The sequence below is a fragment of the Stomoxys calcitrans genome, chromosome 2 (genome assembly GCF_963082655.1).
Source record: "Stomoxys calcitrans chromosome 2, idStoCalc2.1, whole genome shotgun sequence".
Classification (NCBI taxonomy): Eukaryota; Metazoa; Arthropoda; class Insecta; order Diptera; family Muscidae; genus Stomoxys; species Stomoxys calcitrans.
In genome coordinates, this window is record NC_081553.1 from 118,039,420 (window position 1) to 118,059,751 (window position 20,332).

General features: G+C 37.7%; 1 protein-coding gene and 1 long non-coding RNA gene across 2 annotated transcripts in view; one reads left to right on the top strand and one right to left on the bottom strand.

Annotated features, from left to right (window-relative positions):
* LOC106081754 (homeotic protein Sex combs reduced) overlaps positions 1-20,332 on the bottom strand; it is a 141,253-nt gene that overhangs the window by 56,216 nt on the left and 64,705 nt on the right. The window lies entirely within an intron of this gene.
* On the top strand, positions 10,756-11,301 carry LOC106081755 (uncharacterized). Its single transcript, XR_001220408.2, has 3 exons — positions 10,756-10,876; positions 10,948-11,086; positions 11,151-11,301. It is a non-coding gene; the product is annotated as an uncharacterized LOC106081755 (long non-coding RNA).

The window sequence follows — 20,332 nt, forward strand, 5'->3', positions numbered from 1 at the left end:
AACTCCTTCGTCCTATTCCGATCGATGACAGGCCAGAGCGCCTAAGTTGTCCGGCAACCATCCGCCGGGTCCCATCTTGCCACCACCACCGCTGTTGCCATCTCTTCAGCAGTGTTCAGTAGCTCGACAAATGGCACGCAGGCAAAACCAGCGACTGATTCACCCGGCGCAGACGAACACATTCATCCGCCCCCTCATTCTCTGGATCCCTCATGTTCGGGAACCCATATCAGCGTCACATTGTGAACTCTGAGTCTATCCAGGGATTCCAACTAATCCGCCACACACCTCGACCTCATTGCCCTCGACTCCAAGACCTTGAGCGCTGCCATACTGTCCACATAAATCCTGAATTTTGAGGGTGGTAAATACCTTACCAGAACTTCCCTTTCGGCTGCTGTAATGGCACAGACCTCTGCCTGAAAGACCGTACCCTTGTCCGGTAATTTCAGAGACATGCCGATATTGAGTGAGTCGGAGTAGACCCCCAAACTAGTCCCTGACTCGATCTTGGAGCCATCAATGAAGATCGAGGTCTTATCCTCCTCAAACACAGCAATCGCCTTCCATTCATCTCTCCCAGGAAAACGAATCCTGAAAGCCCTCATCATAGTCGGTTCCGGTGCCAGGTAGTAGTTTAGTTAAATGAGGTGCATTATGCTTGTGAAGTAGGAAAGCTAGGATTTCTATTAGTGTAGGTCGGTTGGGTTTGTAAATGAACCATATCGGTCCATATTTTAATATAGCTCCCATATAATCTTGACCTCTTGAGCCCTCAGAGGGCGAGATTCTTATCCGATTTGGCTATAATGGAGTTTGACCAAATGCCTAACGTATGTCGCAAGTATTAGTAAAGAGATAACCACCGCTGCAATTGTTTTCTAACTTCCAGGTCCCCTTAACTTTCGTAACATGTTTTGTAAAAACTTTTAACTTTCTAGCATTTATCACTAATTTTCTGTATATATATTTCGTTGTAATCATTTTCGACTTTAAACCACTGTTTTCCTTATTTATGTATGTTTATTTCTTTTATTACTGCACCTACAGACATTGCCATTGTTGTTCTTGTTGTCCTATAATATTTTTCATGTTCAAGACTATATTATTTATTTACCATCTTACGCCGGCGGGAGTGTGCAAACAAATTGCAATTGGTGGCTGTCATTGTATGAAAGCTCCAATGTAATATACAATTCCCTACATGTATGGTTCAACGATAGATTTGTTTATGTTCAGGGGAGCGGAAGAAGGGTATAAAAATGTGAAAAACAGGCCTCTTTAACACCACTTTCATAACTTGACTTCTCGAGCGAACCTACACCGAAAACAAATCTCCTAAAAATTTCAATCATTTTCTAAATTGAATAAACTTTTTTTTTTGATTGAATTTTTGTTTCAATTACTCCTTCAAAATCGGTGATTGATATTATTATTTTCGTGATTGAAACAGTTTCAATTAAAACATTAATTAGATCAATTAATTTTGTGATTGAAACCGATTTTTAGTTTTTTCTGTGTAAACTTTTTTCAATCCCATTTCGATGAGACTTGGGAGAGTGCATTGAGTTAATGCGGAAAACGGTACACATAGGTTTAATTTTAAATATGGAATTTATATAAACCAATTTCCAGATTAAAGTTGACTTAATTGGAAATCTATTCTTTGCTAAATGAATTAAAATTTTGACGAGACATTGTAATATATAGATGTATACTTTCAAACAGGCCTCTTCATTAAAGGCCTGATTTGGTGAAAATTTACTTGCTGTATAGTTAAGTTTTCTTGATTAACAATAGTTCCATTTTTGTTTCCATTTGGGTTATGTTGTGAGTGAATAAAAAACCAGGCATGAAAGTAAACTTTTTAAGGCTTGTAGGCTTTCTATTAACTGGACTTTCTAAAAACTTGATTATGACTACCTTAACTGAGGAATAAGATGTGTAGTTATATTAAGCTTATAGGGGTATTGGGTTCAGGTCCGCTTATTAGTACATTTGGAATAAGATGTTCATAATATTTTTTATTTAAAATTTTGTAGTTCAACTGAAATTGTTAATCTTGATGGCCTCCTAGTTTTATTCTATATGTTCATCAATTCCATTATTGAAGAACATTGAATAATCGAATATGTCTAACATTTCAACAACCTGTTTAAAAATCATCAATTGTTTATAGTTCACTTTTTTGGAATTGTTCAAGTGTTTATTACAAAGTGTTGATAGCTAGAAGAGCTAGTGCATCCTATACATCATACAATATTGTAATAATAGATGATTGATGGCAACTTAAGTAAATACTTAACAATTTTCGGAAAATTATTCAATGTGAATGTACATTAGATGTAGGCCAATACTTTGATACAACAGGATAAACTCATACGGAATTATATACTAAGATACATTTTCATACCCTCCACCATAGGATGGGGGTATACTAATTTCGTTATTCTGTTTGTAACTACTCGAAATATTCGTCGGAGACCCCATAAAGTATATATATATATATATATATATAAAGGATCGTCGTGACATTTTATGTCGATCTAGCCCTGTCCGTCCGTCTGTCTGTTTGTGAAAGCACGCTAAATTTCGAAGGAGTAAGCTAGCCGCTTGAAATTTTGCACAAATTCTTCTTATTAGTGTGGGTCAGTTGGAATTGCTAATGGGCCATATCGGTAAATTTTTTGATATAGCTGCCATATAAACCGATCTTGCGTCTTGATTTCTTGAGCCTCTAGAGGGCGCAATTCTTATCCGATTGGAATGAAATTTTGCACGACGTGTTTCGCTATGACTTTCAACAACTGTGCCAAGTATGGTTCAAATCGGCCTATAACCTGATATAGCTGCCAAATAAACCTATATTGGGTCTTAACGTCTTGAGCCTAGAGAGGGCGCAATTCTTATCCGATTGGAATGGAATGTTTCGCTATGATTTTCAACAACTGTGCTAAGTAAGGTTCAAATCAGTCAATAACCTGATATAGCTGCCATATAAACCGATCTTGAATCTTGACTTCTTGAGCCACTAGAGGTCGCAATTCTTATCCGATTTGAATGAAATTTTTCACGAAGTATTTTGTTTTGATATCCAACAATTGTGATACGTATGGTTGACCAAAACCTAATAAAGCTGTCATATAAACCGATCTGGGGACTTGACTTTTTGAGCTTCTAGAGGGCGCAATTCCTATTTGACTGAAATTTAGCATGACGTATTTTATTATGATTTTCAACAACTGTGCCAAATAAGGTTCAAATCGGTTCATAACCTGATATAGCTGCCATATAAACCGATCTGGGATCTTGACTTCTTGAGCCTCTAAAGGGCGCAATTATTATCCGATTTGCTTGAAATTTTGTACGACGGTCTCATGACCATCAACATACGTTTTTATTATGGTCGGAATCGGTCTAAAGCCTGATACAGCTCTCGTATAAATCGATCTCTCTATTTTACTTCTTGAGCCCCCAAAGGGCGCAGTTCTTATTCGAATTAGCTGACATTTTACACAGGTCTCCAACATATAATTTAATTGTGGTCCGAACTGGACCATATCCTTTTATATTTTCTTGTATCGTTTTTTTTTAGCCTAAGAAGAGATGCCGGGAAAAGAACTCGACAATTGCGATCTATGGTGGAGGGTATATAAAATCCGGCCCGGCCGAACTTAGCACGCTTTTACTTATTTTTAATTTACTATGAAGAATTTTTTTACCATTAGAATAGAGCAGACATCAGCCAACGATAAAGTTGGATGGAGAGAGTTTGTTGGTGCCTTATGTTCACACTGAAGTAAAAGCTCAATAATAACGGGCCTCCTTTTTTATGCGAGCCCGAACGGCGTTCCGCTTAACGACACCACTTGGTAGAGAAGTTTTAACATGGCGTGATTCCTCACAAAAGTAGCCAGCATTAGTAAAGGGATAACCACCGCTGAACATTTAATGGATTTTCACGCCGGAACTTGAACCCAGGCATTGGGCGGACTTGCCAACCAACGGTGGCCTCTGAGTATTATATTGCATCATTTTAGGGCCCACACAATTGTTATACCTAGGATAAGAAGTACAACCAATTCGTTATACCCTTTGTGATACATCCATAAAATATATACTCTCTAGATCATCTAAAAATGCTGATCAACCCTATAAGCTTAGCCTCCTACGATTTCCAGTTATTTCAATCCGCTATTGACGTCAACGAGGATTCACAAAACAATCTTTGAAGACAAAATAAAATATATGTAGCCTAGTCAGAATGAGGACAAAGTAGCAGTAACTCGGCTGAAGAATAACAAAACAGCAGGAGCCGAATATCAGCAGCAGGAGACAATGAGTCACCAGCAGTATAGGCATCAAATCGTCTGCGCAATCTGGCTAGTAGAACACATAACCGACGCTTGGAACCTCAGCATTCTATGTCGAGTACAAGAGAAAGCAGACAAGACAAAATGTGCCAACTATATGTCTCCAGCTTCTCCCATAGGGTATGGCGTGAGAAATTAAAATCTAACATCAGCTTTATCAGTTAGTTGTTGCAAATCCACTATGGACCAGAGTTTTACACTACGCCAAATCCTAGAAGCGACCAAATATCGATACTTACCATATTTTTATACCCTCTCCCATAGGATGGGGGTATACTTATTTCGTCATTCCGTGTGTAACACCTCAAAATACTCGTCTAAGATCGATCTAGCTAGGCGCTTGAAATTGTGCATAAGTACTTCTTATTAGTGTAGGTCGGATGGGATTGTAGATGAGTCAAATTGGTCCATATTTTGATATAGCTGCCTTACAAACCGATATTGAGAAATTTTGTACGTGGTGTTTTGGTATCACTTCCAACCATTGTGCTAAGTATGATTCAAATCAGTTGATAACCTGATATATTGTAGTTGTCATATAAACCGATCTCCCGATTTAAGTTTCTCAGCCTTTGGAAAGCGCAATTATTACTCGATTTATATGAAATTTTGGAGGCGGTATTTTTCTATAACTTTTAACAGCCATGACAAGTACGGTCCATATCGGTCAATAACTTTATATAGCCTTGGACCTTTAGTTCGAGGTGTCACAACGGAATGAAGATCGCCAAAATTTCGATGTTAAGACCAACTGGAGGAAGACAACTGAATCTCAACGTTAGAATTGGACAAACGCAGAAGGTCAAGTCGCTTGCAAACCTATTCTGAGTTCGGCTTCTAGAATAGAAAATCATAAAAATTTTTTCAAATTTCATAAAAATGTTTTCAAATTTCATTCTCATTCAAAATCGATTAAATGTTCCATTCTTAGACAACACTCACTCTAATGTGAATGCACATCGACAAATAAAGTCCATTGTATATCGTTGCAAAGTTAATAAAAGCTTATAAAGCCTCCCTCAACACCCAGGCTGGCGGCCAGTGTAGACAAAACAAAATTTCCGAGCGAGTCAATGAATATCGGGTATTCATCGCAAACAATGGCGCCACTTGTGTGACTGATGATGAGCAAACGATGATAGATACGACGGGGCAAGTGCGATGCATCACCATCAACAGCATTCATGCATGGGCCATAGTATGGATGACTAAACTGAAATCAAAATTGTAACACAGCAGCCCGTAAAGACTGTCAGCCGGGGAGTTAGATTCATAGGCCCTGATATGCAAAGAAGCCCATCATCATCATCAACATTCACGTCGTCATCTTGCATCTATGCTAGAAAAATGTGTGAAGGAATTTCTTCAAATGACGCTCGCTGTTGCATTTTTCAATGTTTATTTATTGTTAATTAAAGAAAAATGTTTATCGAAAAAATTTAAATCAAAAAAAGGGGAACGAAAAATGATGAATGATATCAAAAAGGAAAACTCTCAAAAATTTGTGCAAATTTAACTTCCAAAAAAATGAAAGAAATGTTGAGAAGAAGTTGCTAAAACCTGTTGCGTTGAGACAACAGCCATGCTGCGCCGTAATAAATCCCACAAACGCTTAAATAAATTCAGCTCCCCCCTCCCTCTCACCTTTAACTGTGTGGACAGCACAAATAATAAGCTAAGATATATTGTTTTTTCTTGCTGTAGAGCAAAGTAATTGCAAAATTTTGCTGGAACAAATGCGTGCAAGTGATGCCGATGAAAAAAAAAAAATCCCCTTTTATTGGCTAGATTGCAATTCACAATCAAATATCAGCCAATATGCTGGCTAGACTATAAATTTATCTAAATGTCAGGCTAACCGCAGCTTGGAAATTTATCAAAGTTAGGCTTAAAATTGTGATGTTGCTGTTGTGGTGGTCAAACGCAATATGCCGCCTGATTACAATAAAAGATGCCATTGCCTGGCATGGCATGGTGTTGGAAAAGCGAGCGCCTGGCATCCATTGCTGCTACTTGCCAGGCAGTATTGCCTTAGTCTTCTCTTTTCTTGGTTTTTTTTGCCATTCGTTACTTTTATCTTCAATGAGTTAAGATACCAAATGACTGATACGCATGAGATGAATATTAATCTCTTTTAGGCATTAACTAAAATTAAATGACGCAACTGTTTCTTGACTTGGTATTCAGTTTTTCTTGTATTTTTTTCTTTGATTTTAGTTAAATGCATGAATTTAAAAAGTCGGTCGAAAGAATTTAAAACCGCGAAATACTTTAAGCTATGGAAATAGGGATGTCGATGGGAGATTTCTTTTATATCACAACATAGCCAAAAATGGTAAATAAAAACATACCCAGTCAAATCGGATAATAATGGCGCTGCTTAGAGGTCCCATTAAGTCGAATTGGGAGCTATATTAGGTTATGGGTCAATTTGGACCGTACATGACACTATTGTTGGAAGCCATTACAAAACACTGAATTTCTGGAAAGTGAGGGAAATTTATGTTCTGGAGATCATGGAGTTCAAAAAGAAGAACTACTCAAGGAAGATATGTCAATTAATGAACCAACGCAGAGCATATTTGGATGTCAGATGTTCAATGTTATAGCAACAACATTTTTGCTATGACATCGAATATCAGCTAAATAAGAACTGTGTCTTACAGGCTCTTATAATCGCAAGTTTCAGCTTCTGGACAATTATTGAAATTTGAATTATTCTTTTGGAAGATATGCGCTCAACAGGACTGCAGATTGTCATCGTGATAACAAATAACCAAATTGATATCCTAAAAGGGTAGCTGACACGAACTGTTGCCAAGTTCACACTTGTATATCTGTCATACTATAAATGATAGCTACATGACATTTGTTTTATTTACAGCTTATTGCATTGTTTAAAAGCCACCCAAAATTCTTGGTTTTGAGTTTATTTAAAAAGAAAGTTATTCGTGATGGAGTTCAAGTGTAATAGTGTGATTACGATATATTTGGCGTGAAAATATATGCTTATTGTTGGCGAACTTAAACTCCTCAAAGTGAACAAAATTATTGTGTACCACACTATAAATAGTTATAATGATACTGGTGGCCAAACACTGTGATGGAGGCCCAACAGACACTCTTATAAAATATGAAATGGTTGGGCGAGTGAAGGCTCGAATTCAACGGAATGCAAGGTAGTGGCAATCAAATGCCAAAACATCTAAAAATATCCCGTGAAGGTATGCAACATATATTGAAAACGAACTCAGTGTTAGTTAGAGAGCATGTTAGAGAACTTCAGCCTAAGAACAGCCATCCGAAGTGTTTTTCCATCTCAAGTGATGGTATGAATAGCTGTGACCGCCGATGGCCGGCCTCTAGTAGTCTTCACCGAGCCTGGCATCAAAGTAAATGCGTTATTATTATTTGGAAAACCGTTTGTTAGTTGGTTTGAGCCGTGGGAACGCAACATATCGGTCCTAGACCATGAACGTACCAAGAAGATTTGGCACCGCCATAAAAAACCTGTGTGAATCCAAGAATGCTTAAAAAACTATGTTTCTCACTTTATATTGTTCATACAATGGCTGCCCAATTCGCCAGATGCCTCTCCGATGGAAATATCTATTGGTGCCATTTTAGAAAACGATTAAAAAATCAAGTAAAGTAAAGTTAAACACTTCGTTCAAGATTTCAGACAAATCGGACAATAATTGTGCCCTCTAGAGGCTCAAGAAGTCAATTTCAGAAATCGGTTTATATGGGAGCTGTATCAGGTTATGAACCAAATTGAACCATAGTTGGTGCAGTTGTTAGAAATAAAAACAAAACACTTCATGCAAAATTTCAGTCAAATCGTTTTATAATTGCGCCCTCTAGCGGCTAAAAAAATTCAAGACAGGAGGTCGGTTAATATGAGTGCTATATCAGGGTATGAACCGATTTGAACCATACTTGGCGCAGTGGTTAGAAGTTAGAACAGCAAACTGTATGTAAAATTTCAGTCAAATCGGATAAGGATTGCGTACTCAAGCTCAATACGGCAAGATCCAGATCCATATAAACCAATATATGCCAGCTATTCAAAACAAGGATCGATATAGCTCACTTACATTCCAACCGACTCACATTAATACGAATTATTCGTGCAAAATTTCAAGCGCCTAGCTTTATTTCTTTGAAAGTTGGAGTGCTTTCGACAGACGAATGGACAGGGCTAAATCGACTTAGGATGTCAAGACGTTCAAGAATATATATACTGTGGTGGGTCTCAGATCAATATTTCGACGTGTTATAAACGGAATGACGAAATAATTATACCCCCCAACCTGACTGTGACTGACCCGAACATATGCGACATTTTGTTCTACCGTCCTTTAATTGAGCACCCCGAGAGTGACAAGGCTAGGATGAGGGCCATTCATCATATTCGTGGTCTCCGAGCAAATGGTTAACCATCACAATTTACCGTGGACGAAGTTACAAATGTCATCCGAGGTGTGCCGAATTCCGTGAAGATCAGTTAGCAAATGACCATATTATTGCAATATTAGTCCAAATCGGACGAAAATATAGATGGGAGCTTTATCTAAATTTGAACCGATTTTAGTAAAACTCGTCAGTATTTCTAAAACTCATAAGAGAACCCTTGGTGCCAAACTTCGGGAAGATCGGTTAGCAAATCACCATATTATTGCAATAGTAGTCAAAATTGGACTAACATGTGGGAGCTTAACCGATTTCTTCCAATTATAATAAGCTTTGCCAAATTTGCCTGTGCTAAATTTGAAGATTATCGGTTAAAAATTGCGATATGTTCTCTGTATATAAGTTAACATGGACAGGAAGACGGACGGACTGACAGAATGACGGAGAGCAGACGGACACTGCTAAATCCAATCAGAAAGTGATTCTGAGGCGATCCAATTCTGGCTCCATCTCTATTCCTTTTGGGAATTACAAACAAATGCACTAAGTTTTAAGACAATGTACTACAGTCCAGATGTAGGGTATAAAAATATAAAGCCCATTTTCCATCATTGCCATCTCTGGTCAACTTGTATTATTGCCACAATGTATGTTCTTTGGAGATTACAATTTGACCGCCAACCAAAGTAAGAGAATGCAAGGAAAAGTTTGCCAGAGACAGACCAAAAAAAGGAATCAACCATCGCAAATTGTTTACAATCCAAAATGGAAGTGTAAATAATTAATGGCCAACTATGGCCAGGAGACAAGACATTGCACTAACACACAGACGTGTCGTGCGTGTGGAAAAACATTCGCTACCCATTTTTCGAGTATACCAAAACCATTTTATGGGAAAAGTGGCCAAGGAAAAACGTGCAACATACTCAAAGACACACACTCGTCAGCAAGCTGCAAGGCAAAGCGTTATTCCCATTTACGAAATTAAAACCTAGTAAGCGTTTAGCTATGAACAGGTAGGTATGTAGGTAAAATTGTTACTGCAACTATATTACGTTACAAGGCTTTATAGGAATTTGTTAGCAGATATGTTCACTCAAAGCCATTTCAATTTCAGTTTTAGTTTTTTACTTTTTCCAGGATATGTTTTGCGCTGTACCATCCATAGGCGTTTTAGTGCGTGTATGGCCTTATTTTTTTCTCCGACTCTTAATAATCCCATTGCATATGAGATGAAGTGATATATTTCATAGTTTCTTTGTGTTTTTTGTTTTCCCTTAGCCCGACTCACTTTTGGCATTAGAATATAATAGCATTTTTTATGCGTATTATGGGAATGTTGTATGTAACGCTTGTAACGAATCCATAGTGTATGTGGTACGTGCGTATTTTGGTTGGAGTTGAGAAAACTTGTTTGGTTTTTATTGAGTGCTAAGCACTATTGAAATTAACACCTTTTGCTGTGGAGCTAAGGCAAAGGAAGGCTTTTGGACATGGACTTTTGTATGACCCATGGGGAATTGTGGTTAAATTAAAATGATTAAATATTACGTTTTTTTTTGTATCAGTGTGTATGTGTACGTTACGTTTGATTGTAGTGAATCATAAACTATGCAATTTAAAAAGGATATCCAAGTGTAGGATTTGTATAGCCATTTATCAATGTACCAAAGGTGAATAATGTTGCTATAATTGTTTAAATCATGCAGAGGAAAATTGTACGAGCTCTGAATGTTTATGATGTGCTTGGTAAAGGAGATTTTAGTTGCAAAGTTGGTTGTATTGCATAATTGAAAGTTTGCTGAAGAGTTTACTTTGCTTCAGTCAGCCTTAAGATGATGTTCTGAAACTATTTTTTTTTTGGAAGAAGTAGTGTACAAGAGTCAAAAATAGTAATTTTATAAAATGTTATCGAAATCGAATGAAAAGTTTTTTAAATTAGTTTTGCTTTTAATCGAGGAAGGTGAGACATGGTTAGATCAACGCCAATATCGAATTAAGGAAAAGAGGCAAAGGTTAAGTCTTAATCTCAGCAGAAAGCAAAGGTGAGCCAAATAGTTCTTCGCGAAGGAGGCCACCGTAGCGCAGAGGTAAGAATATCCGTATATGAAGCTTGACGTCTGAGTTAGAAACCCGACGAAAACATTTTAAACATTTTCAGCTGTTAGTATCCCCTCTTTATACTGGCTGCGTTCGTAAGGCACTCCCCAAAAAGTTGTCGCACTGCGGCACGCCGTTCGGACTCGGCAATAAAATGGCGCCCTCTTATCATTAAGCTTTCGGATAGCATTTAATGATATGTGAGAAGTTTGAATCTATTGCTTAATATTGTAGAATGTTCATGGGAAAAATTGCAATTTGCAGATGGGGATGAAGGAGTGCTGTTGCATTATGGGTCCATTACACTGTCAAGTGAACGTTTGGAGGAAGGGCGGCTTCGAATCCAGTCCGAAATGCATCATTCACCACTAAAACAATCCCCGGCCAGCAGTATTGAAGGCGGTACAAGTTGGACTTATACGAGTCCTTCAGTTTCATGCTCTTTCCAGGAATGAGAAAATTCGGCCGGAAGGAAAGCATCGTTAGACTTTCTGTTTAGTTGGCGGAAAACCATGCTTACTCTCCATGTACTATTGCTGTCCAAGGATATGCAATATACCCATTTGGCAAAAGTACGTCAACCCCCTTATAGGGCATGTTTTGGATTACTAGCTTCCCGGAGGCATAGTACTGCTTAAATAGTCTGTAATCGGAGGTGACGATTCTGTGCTAAGTGCCCACGGAGGTCCCCCTTTGGAACTGTGCGCCGATGAATGTTTTCCTACTTTAACTTTGAATTTCGACTTTTGCAGAGGCGTGACCATTTGCCTGTAGAACGTACTACTATTCCGGTCCATCGCGCCAGATTAATGGGCTAAACAAAAGACTATTCGACTAAAAATGTTGATTGAATTCCAAGATGGTACCACCTGGCTCTACCAAAATGTGGTCAGGCTGATCGTGTGCTATAGTAGGAAGTGCAATAAAGAATATAACAAATAGGTCCTAAAAGTATATTTATCCCGGATCACCCTGGTGTTGCCCTAAGGCAACGCAAAAGTACACGGAGTGTCGTTATTGAAAAAAAAAAAATTATATCTCAGAAAGGTGAAAAGTGCCTCTTTCTTACAAGCGGTCGTTGGATTGGTTCTCATATAAAATGGTAGCAAAATTGAGCTCTAATAAAAAAGCATGCAAAAATTGACAAATTGGCAAGTGTTTATAGGCAACTGCTCATATTGCTTTGATTTGAGAATTTCCCTTTTTAAAATACCTTTGCACTGTTGTTGTTCTACTATACTGCACACGAGAGATGGACTGTTGTTGTTGTGTTCAAAGGGAAAATATCAGAAAAACCAAACAAATCGGTTTCCTCGCAAGACGGGGTGTAAGAAGGGAATAGTGTAGGTAGACCCAAAAAAATTTTTCCACAGGCAGATTTCGGAAGTTTCCTAAATGAGATAATGTCCAAAAGGCAAATGTAGATGTGTGCCTCTTATAAGTAGCCCAAAAAAATTTTGACACAGTTAGATTTAAGGAAGTTCTTCAATGATATATTGACCAGCAGGCAAATGGAGAAATGTGTCTCAGTGGCTGTTTACATTCCATAGAGTGTTTCAAGCAACAAAGCCAGTAGCTATGACAGTGTGGGCATTAACAGAGCAATGGCCGCAGTGCCTATGTGTACAAGGATCTGTTGATTAGGCAATTTCTTTTAGTAATAATTTACAAATTAAAATATTCTTCTGCAACATGCCCATTAGCTTGACTTCCGTCGTAAAAAAATCTCAAACTAGTCAAAATACATGTCCGACCCTAAAATGCAAAGATATATAATAGCATAAAATTAAAAAAAAAAACTTTTTAGTTTCAACATATTTTTTTTAAATATTTTAGAAAATTTTTGCAGTTGAAACAACAAATTTTGTTATTTGAAATAGCAGTACGAAATGTTTGCCAGAGCAGCAGTATGTTTGCTCCAACAGTTGCAGTAATGTCTGCTTTCCCTTTATCAGCAAACCAAACTGTTGTTTTAGCAAAATTGTTTGCTGTTTCGAATAACAAATCTTGTTGATTGTAAGCAAAGTACATATTTAGTTGAAATATGTGGTTGAAACATCAACTGTACCCTGTGCCATTTCTGTGGCTGTGATAAAATGTACGGTTTAACTCAGAACTTAACCATGTGCTTCTGTCCGCGAAACGCTTCTGTACAGTTTGTCCGTCTATGGTTTTATTGTAATCAAGGTAGAGATCGCATTTGTCACCCTTTCATCGCCTAAATTTTGACCCATATTCATTCGAATTCGCTTTATATTAATATGCTTAAGTGAAAATCCGGCTTGAGTGAAAGTTGTAGAAAATTACCATTGATTTTTGGTATTATTCAATGCAACTGAATTCGCTTAAGTGAAATATCTGATTACTGAAAATTCCGCTTAAAGCCTAGTACTGACTTTGAGTTTTCGCCCGAACAGTTTTCTAAACGCACTATAAAAAACTTTTGTGAAATGACTACGAAATTTTTTCAAAATAATACTAAGTTCTTTTTACAAAATGATTTCAACATGTTGCTAGCAACATTGCAGCGAACAATGACAATAATCTGTTCACAAAAATTTTTAGTTTAAATGTTTTGTATGGAGATATTAGGTATACGAAAGACAATATACCCGACCAGAAGCCTATGTGATTCTCTAATCCCTAGGAATTCAATAAAAACCTCTGATCCAGTTCCCTCATTCAACTTGGAGCAATCCGTGTAGATAGAGGGACCAGAGAAGTTCGGGACGCTCTCAGCCCAAAGCTACCTCTCCGAGAAGACAAACTCCAACAATCTAAGAAAGATCCGTCCGGCAATACCAATGTAGTAGTCGTCCTACGCCGTCGCCCAACCACAGAACAAACGAATGCCCAAAATCCGAAGAGCGTGAGTTCCTGACTCTCCCAATCAGAAGACTGTACTCAACGCAACGCTCTCCACGTAAAAGTGCAAAGGTTTCTGATTAAGTATAACATGCAGTGCTGCTCTTGAAGCACTCCCTTCTGCCGCCGATATCAGCACCACCACAATACCCTGTACTTTATCATCGATACTATCGTAAGAAAGTTTATTAAAAGAAGGGTCAGCAGAGGAAGGAGTTGTGGTCTGGTGGACGGCCCTTCAATGCCTCTGGACATCGTGGCCAGACAAATTGCTGCGACCACTGCTCTGAAGCTAAGGGAGCTTTCCCTTAGGTCATGCGGCGCCTACGGTCACTGCATTATAGTTGATACAATGCCCGATTTCCCAGGCATTATGGATTACACACTGCCTGTGCCGCTTATTGATAAAGAGTACTGTACCACTATTCCTGATAGGATCTATTGGAACTACGATATCCCTGATAACAAAATTTGCATTGACTTCTACATGGATGGATCCAAACTGGACGACTAGGTTGGCTTGGGGTGTAATCTGAAGATCTTGGACTGTTAATCGAGAAAATTACCGACCACTGCAGTGTGTATCAAGTGGAGATCTTTGCGATTAAAGAAGTGGTAGTATGGCTAAGGATACACTTGAAGAAAGCTACTCTGGTTTGCCGGGGGAGTAAGTTTATTCATGTGCAGTAAGTGGAGGTCGTTTTTCCAAGGACTACATTGTTTTTAGCTTGGTTGACAGTCATATGAAAACAACCATGTCAACATACAACTCTTTTCTACCAAAACTACTCTTTACACGCCAAATAAAAAAGTTTAATTATAATTGAACAAATTAGCAACACTATTGGAAACATTGTGAGATTTCATAAAATTTAATTGATGTTTAGCAACCTTTTCTGCACAATCGAAGTCAGTACTAGGCTTAACTGAAAAAATGTTTACATTCCAAATTTCGTTTTTATAAGAAACTGAAATCTCATAAGTGGAAGTGAAATCTCATAAAAGTTAATTTTTATGGAAGTTTGGGAAGTTGAAATTGGGAAAATTTAGCGTAACGAATAAAATTTGCAAAAGTGCATTGTTTTTTCACCTGAAGTTATTTCCAATATAATTAGTGCGGCGAAGTAAAAATTGGCCTTTTCTTATGCCTCATCGCTTAAGTGGAAATGAATTGCACTTATCCGAACAAAGCTTAACTGAAAATTACGGATAAGTGAAAGTATGTGGTAGCATTTTTAGAGTTTCACTTATTCGGTTTCGACTGCAAACTGTGGCCACTTAATTCACTTATTTGAATTCAAATTTATGTTATTGACATTTACTTATCTATCCTAAACAAATAATTTATATTTCCGAAAATTACTCAATAACCCATTTAAAGTTCAATAAAAGCAATTTTTTCCACCAAGAGCTTAAAATTTATAATTTAATACCATCTGGTACTGTTTGCTATAAACAGCAAACTTATTTTTCCTTGAGTATTGCAATAAGGATTTTTAATTAATTTTTGTTTCTTAAAAAAATTGCTTAAAATATATTTGGATTTATGTCAACATTGTCTACATTTTGGCAAAATGTTGTCTGTTTTTTTTTTTAATTTTCTGTTGCTTTGTCAAGCATAAAAACTGAAATTAAAATATAGCCACGTGATGTGTTGCATGAAAATACATTTGTGAATGCAACACACAAGGGTAACTAAAAATTGTTTTGAATTGTATGTCGTTTAAGCAAGAAGAATAAAAAATTATACTGTCTGCTTTATTTGCCACCACTCATCTCTGACAAATGGAATCTACAGACCATTCATTCTAAATAAATGGGAAACAAAAAAAAGTTCAAAAAAATAAAATAAAATTCTAATAAAAATACCATGCTCAACTATGAATTTAAGTTGTTCTATCAAAATTACCGTTGTGAGCATGGGGAAAAAATGTGATATTAAAATAAACGGTTATACAAATTACAGCTGCTATAATTTTTCTCAACGATCCAAGTTTGCCTTGATCTCCAATTTTCTAAATTTATTGAAAATTGTTAAAATAACACTTTGCCTTTAACACTTATCTCATGGCTCATTACGTGTGCGGAGTTAGTCGAGCAGCTCTGATGCAATCTTGACCCTTGACTTTGAAATTTCTTGGCCATAACATCAGGAGAACGTTGTTTTTAGATTCTGTCTTGCTCCGTAGCAATGGCTGCGAAATTGAAAAAAAAAGAAAATTAAAATGGTCTGTGTTTAAATTAAACAGCCACCGAGGAGGTATAGTGCACCTCCTCCATTGTTGTTAGGCAGTCATAGCAAATCTATTATTATTTTAAGCCGGCTCTACTGGCTTAACCGAAGAAAAACAAGAATGCTTTTATAGAAACTCCTTTGCGGAGTGGTAATGCATGCCAAAAAAAAAAAAAAATATTTGCCAGCTACAAAAATCGTCTAGCTCTTCAAAAAAAAAAAGCCCAGAATACAAATGCGGCTGTGGCCAAAAAGAGATTGTTGTTGTTTTCTTCTTCTACCTCACCAACACCAATCACCTTTTACGACGTCTTTGGCCGACAAGGCTAGAAGGTAGAAGGAAAAAACCCCCGAAAAAAAACTAATCATAATCATTATGATTAAATGTTTGTGGTACGGAAAATCGTGTACCAAGTTAATGAAAATGTAATTGAGTAACGAATGCCTACCATACCTTGGTCGGACAGTTGTTTTGCAAGTGTGGCAAGTGGCCGAAATTTTGTGCATGCTGACTGGTTGCTATTGTGCAGCAGTACAACGCGTGTCTTAAATAGGAAATGGGAGTTGAACTTAAACAACCACACCAGTTTAGTTTATAGTGTTTGGTGAAATACCTCGAAATTGTTTTGCTAGGTCATATAAGTCACAGTGGGTCAATTGTTTGATGTTTGAACCGAAACGGACCTTTTTCACATATAATGGAAACACGTTAACATGACCATAAAGGCGAATATTTATTCAATAGGTTTTACAATAGGGAAGATGGCGGGTTTTAAGGGGAAATTAACAACTTTGCAAATTAATTCACCATTAAATTAAACAAGTAATGCTTCTAGGGGTTCAAAAAGTCATATCGGGGACTATACCTATTTATGAACCTATCTGGGTTGCATTAAGTGTAAATGTTGAAGGGATTCCCTCTTATCAATGAATTCTGTTCGATTTAATGATAAGTCATCACATTCAAGGGGATCCGATAACATGACGCTTATCGATACCTCTTTACTCTTCCTCGAAGTCCTCAGACTTACTGCCTAAAACCATGTTTACACTTGGACCAAATCTAGATTTGCAATGAGATTTCAGACATATGGTGTTTTGCAACGTGGTTTTCCTACATTTTCAGTGTGAGCAAATCTTCTAATTTAGGAGATTTGCAGAAAATCTTCTTCGAAATGTTTGAAAATAATTTCGTGCAAATGCTAATCGTGACTACGTCTCAAATGGTCTATTCTCTTAGTCCAATTTTGACATATTCTTTCCAGCATTTCGCCGGGTATCTCACGAATAAATGCTTCAATGTTGACTTTCAAAGCGTCAATTGAAGCGGGCTTATCTGTATAGACATGAGCTTTAACATGGCCCCACAAAATATAGTCTAAAGGCGTTAAATTGAACGTACACGTGAAATAAAATGTTCACCGAACTCGCCTCTCAATAAGTCCATTGATACTGTGTGGCATGTGGCACCGCCTTTGAAACGACTTGTCATGCAACTCAAGTTCTTGCATTTTGGTCAAAGAAAATTTGGATATCATCTCACGGTAGCGCTCACCATTCTCAGTTACGTTACGATTCGCATCATCTTTAAAGAGGTACGGTCCAATGATGCCACCAGCCCAAAAAAATCACCCTTTACTTCGAAAGCCTGGCATCGTATTTATATCCAAGACCGGCAAGGCAGACTGCCCTGCACGAGGTTGTGCATAAAACAAAAGAATCCTTTAATGTCAAGACTTATCCATTGGCGGTATGCATTGACATCAAGGGGTTGACAGGGTCCTTAGAGGCAGGATAAACTATATGCTGAGGAACAGCTGGATATATTGTGCGTCCCATGACATGCAAATAAATGAGAAAGTGGCACAGGGGCATTTTATGGTCATTCCTATGGGTGACCATCATAAATAACCTATATAATGGATGCTGGAGGTGCTGGGCGGTGGTGGTATTTAAACTCGATTTTATAATATTTCTAAGGGATAAGGATCCGAATCAGCGATGCAGAACTACGTAATGTCGAAAGGCTCTTGGAGATGGCATATGACTAGGCTAGACCTGGGAATCTCCATCTTAACCCCGAGAAGACTGAAATTTGCCTGTTCACGAGGAAGACAAAGTTGGCCAAATGGACGCACTACGTTTCTAAAACAAAAGGTCAAATACTTAGTAGTGATTTTGGACAAGAAACTGAAATGGAAGTGTCACTTTCAAGAGCATACCGTGAAGGCTTACAGATTTTGCAGACAGGCCGCAGGCTGGAAATGTAGGCTGAATCCGAGAAAAGTTCACTGGCCCTTCAGAAGCTTGGGTAGACCAATACTTACTTACGCCTCAGTCGTTTGGCGGACTGCTATGGAAAAAAAGTTCAATGTATGGATTATAACAGGAACATGTTGTCTTGGCATAGGTGAGGTTATGCAGACAACGCCCACTAAGACACTGGAATCTATTCTAGCTATTTGCCTCTATTCTAGATATCCGCCCCTATTCGAGAATCTGCCTCATTTATAATCCAATTTCACTGAAATTTGGGGCAGAGAGTTGTTCTCGATAAAAAGCGCATTTATTGTCCTATGTCGTAAAAATTTGAGACAGTGACTTAAGTTAGACCCCTCGACATATTTTTGCAATATGGCACAGATCGGTGTAGATTTCAATATAGCTGCCATATAGACCGATCTCTCGATTTAAGGTTTTGGACCCATAAAAGGCTCATTTGTTGGCCGATTTCGCCGAAATTTGGGACAGTGATTTGTATTAGACCCTTCGACTGCCCTCCTCAATTTGGACCAGATCGGTTCATATTTGGATATAGCTGCCATATAGACCGATCTCTCGATTTAAGGTTTTGGACCCATAAAAGGCGCATTTGTTGTCCGATTTCGCCGAAATTTGGGAAAGTAATTGGTGTTAGACCCTTCGACAGCCCTCCTCTATTAGGTCCAGATCGGTTCAGATTTGAATATAGCTGCCAATAGACCGATCTCTTGGAATTATGTTTTAGACCCATAAAAGGCGCATTTATTGTCTGATTTCACTGAAGTTTGGGCGGTGAGTTGCCTTAGGCTCTTCAACAACTTTCTGCAATATGGGACAGATCGGTTCAGATTTGGATACAGCTGCCATATAGACCGATTTCTCGATTTAAGGTTTTGGACCCATAAAAGGAGCATTTGTTGTCCGAATTTGCCGAAATTTGGAACAGTGAGTTGTGTTAGGCCCTTCGATAGCTCTCTTCAATTTGGCCCAGATCGGTTCAGATTTGGATATAGCTGCCATATAGACCGAACTCTCGATTTAAGATTTTGGGCCCATAAAAGACGCATTTATTGTCCGATGTCGCCAAAATTTGGACAGTGAATTAAGTTAGGCCCCTCGACCTCTTTATGCAATATGGCACAGAGAGGTGTAGATTTGGATACAGCTGCCATATAGACCGATCTCTCGATTTAAGGTTTTGGGCCCATAAAAGGCGCATTTATTGTCCGATGTCGCCGAAATTTGGGACAGTGAGTTGTGCTAGACCCTTCGAGAGCCCTCTTCAATTTGGCCCAGATCGGTTCGGATTTGGATATAGCTGTCATATAGACCTATCTCTCGATTTAAAGTCTTGGCTCCCTAAAAAGCACATTTATAATCCGATTACGCTGAAATTTGAAACAGTGACTTATGATAGGCTTTTCGACATCCGTGTCGTATATGGTTCAGATCGGTCTATATTTGGATATGGCTACCAAAAAGACCAATATTTTGTTATACATAATTGAACAATGACTTGTACTTATTAGACCTCTCAATATCCGTGTCGAATTTGTTCCAAAGCGGACCATATTTTGATGAAGCGGCTATGGGGGCATAAATTAAGCATTTTTCATCGGATGATGACGAAAGGTGGTTTACATATATACCCGAGGTGGTGGGTATCCAAAGTTCGGCTGGGCCAAACTTAACGCCCTTTTTTCTTGTTTCTTGTTTTTAATTATTCGATTTTATAACATCATTATTGTATTTCTTCTTTTTTTTTATTATTTCTATGAAAACACCATTGGAGTTTGTGCTCTATATGAATATTTTTTCTTGGTAATAACAATGATTTGCAGCCTAATTTAAATTAGCAATAACATTTAACAAGTCTTTCAATATGTTTATACTATTTGGACTAGATTAAAATTTCTTATACCAAAGACTTATAATTAAAATGAGTTCACAACACCTTTTCGTAACTTTAAGCCATTTAAGTAAGCAGCATTATGGAAGTGTGTTTCAAATTGTTGTTTTTTTCCTCCTAAAGTTTTTTTTTGAAAATTGAGTTGTTTTCTATGGGCTTTTGTGTTTGTTTTTTTTT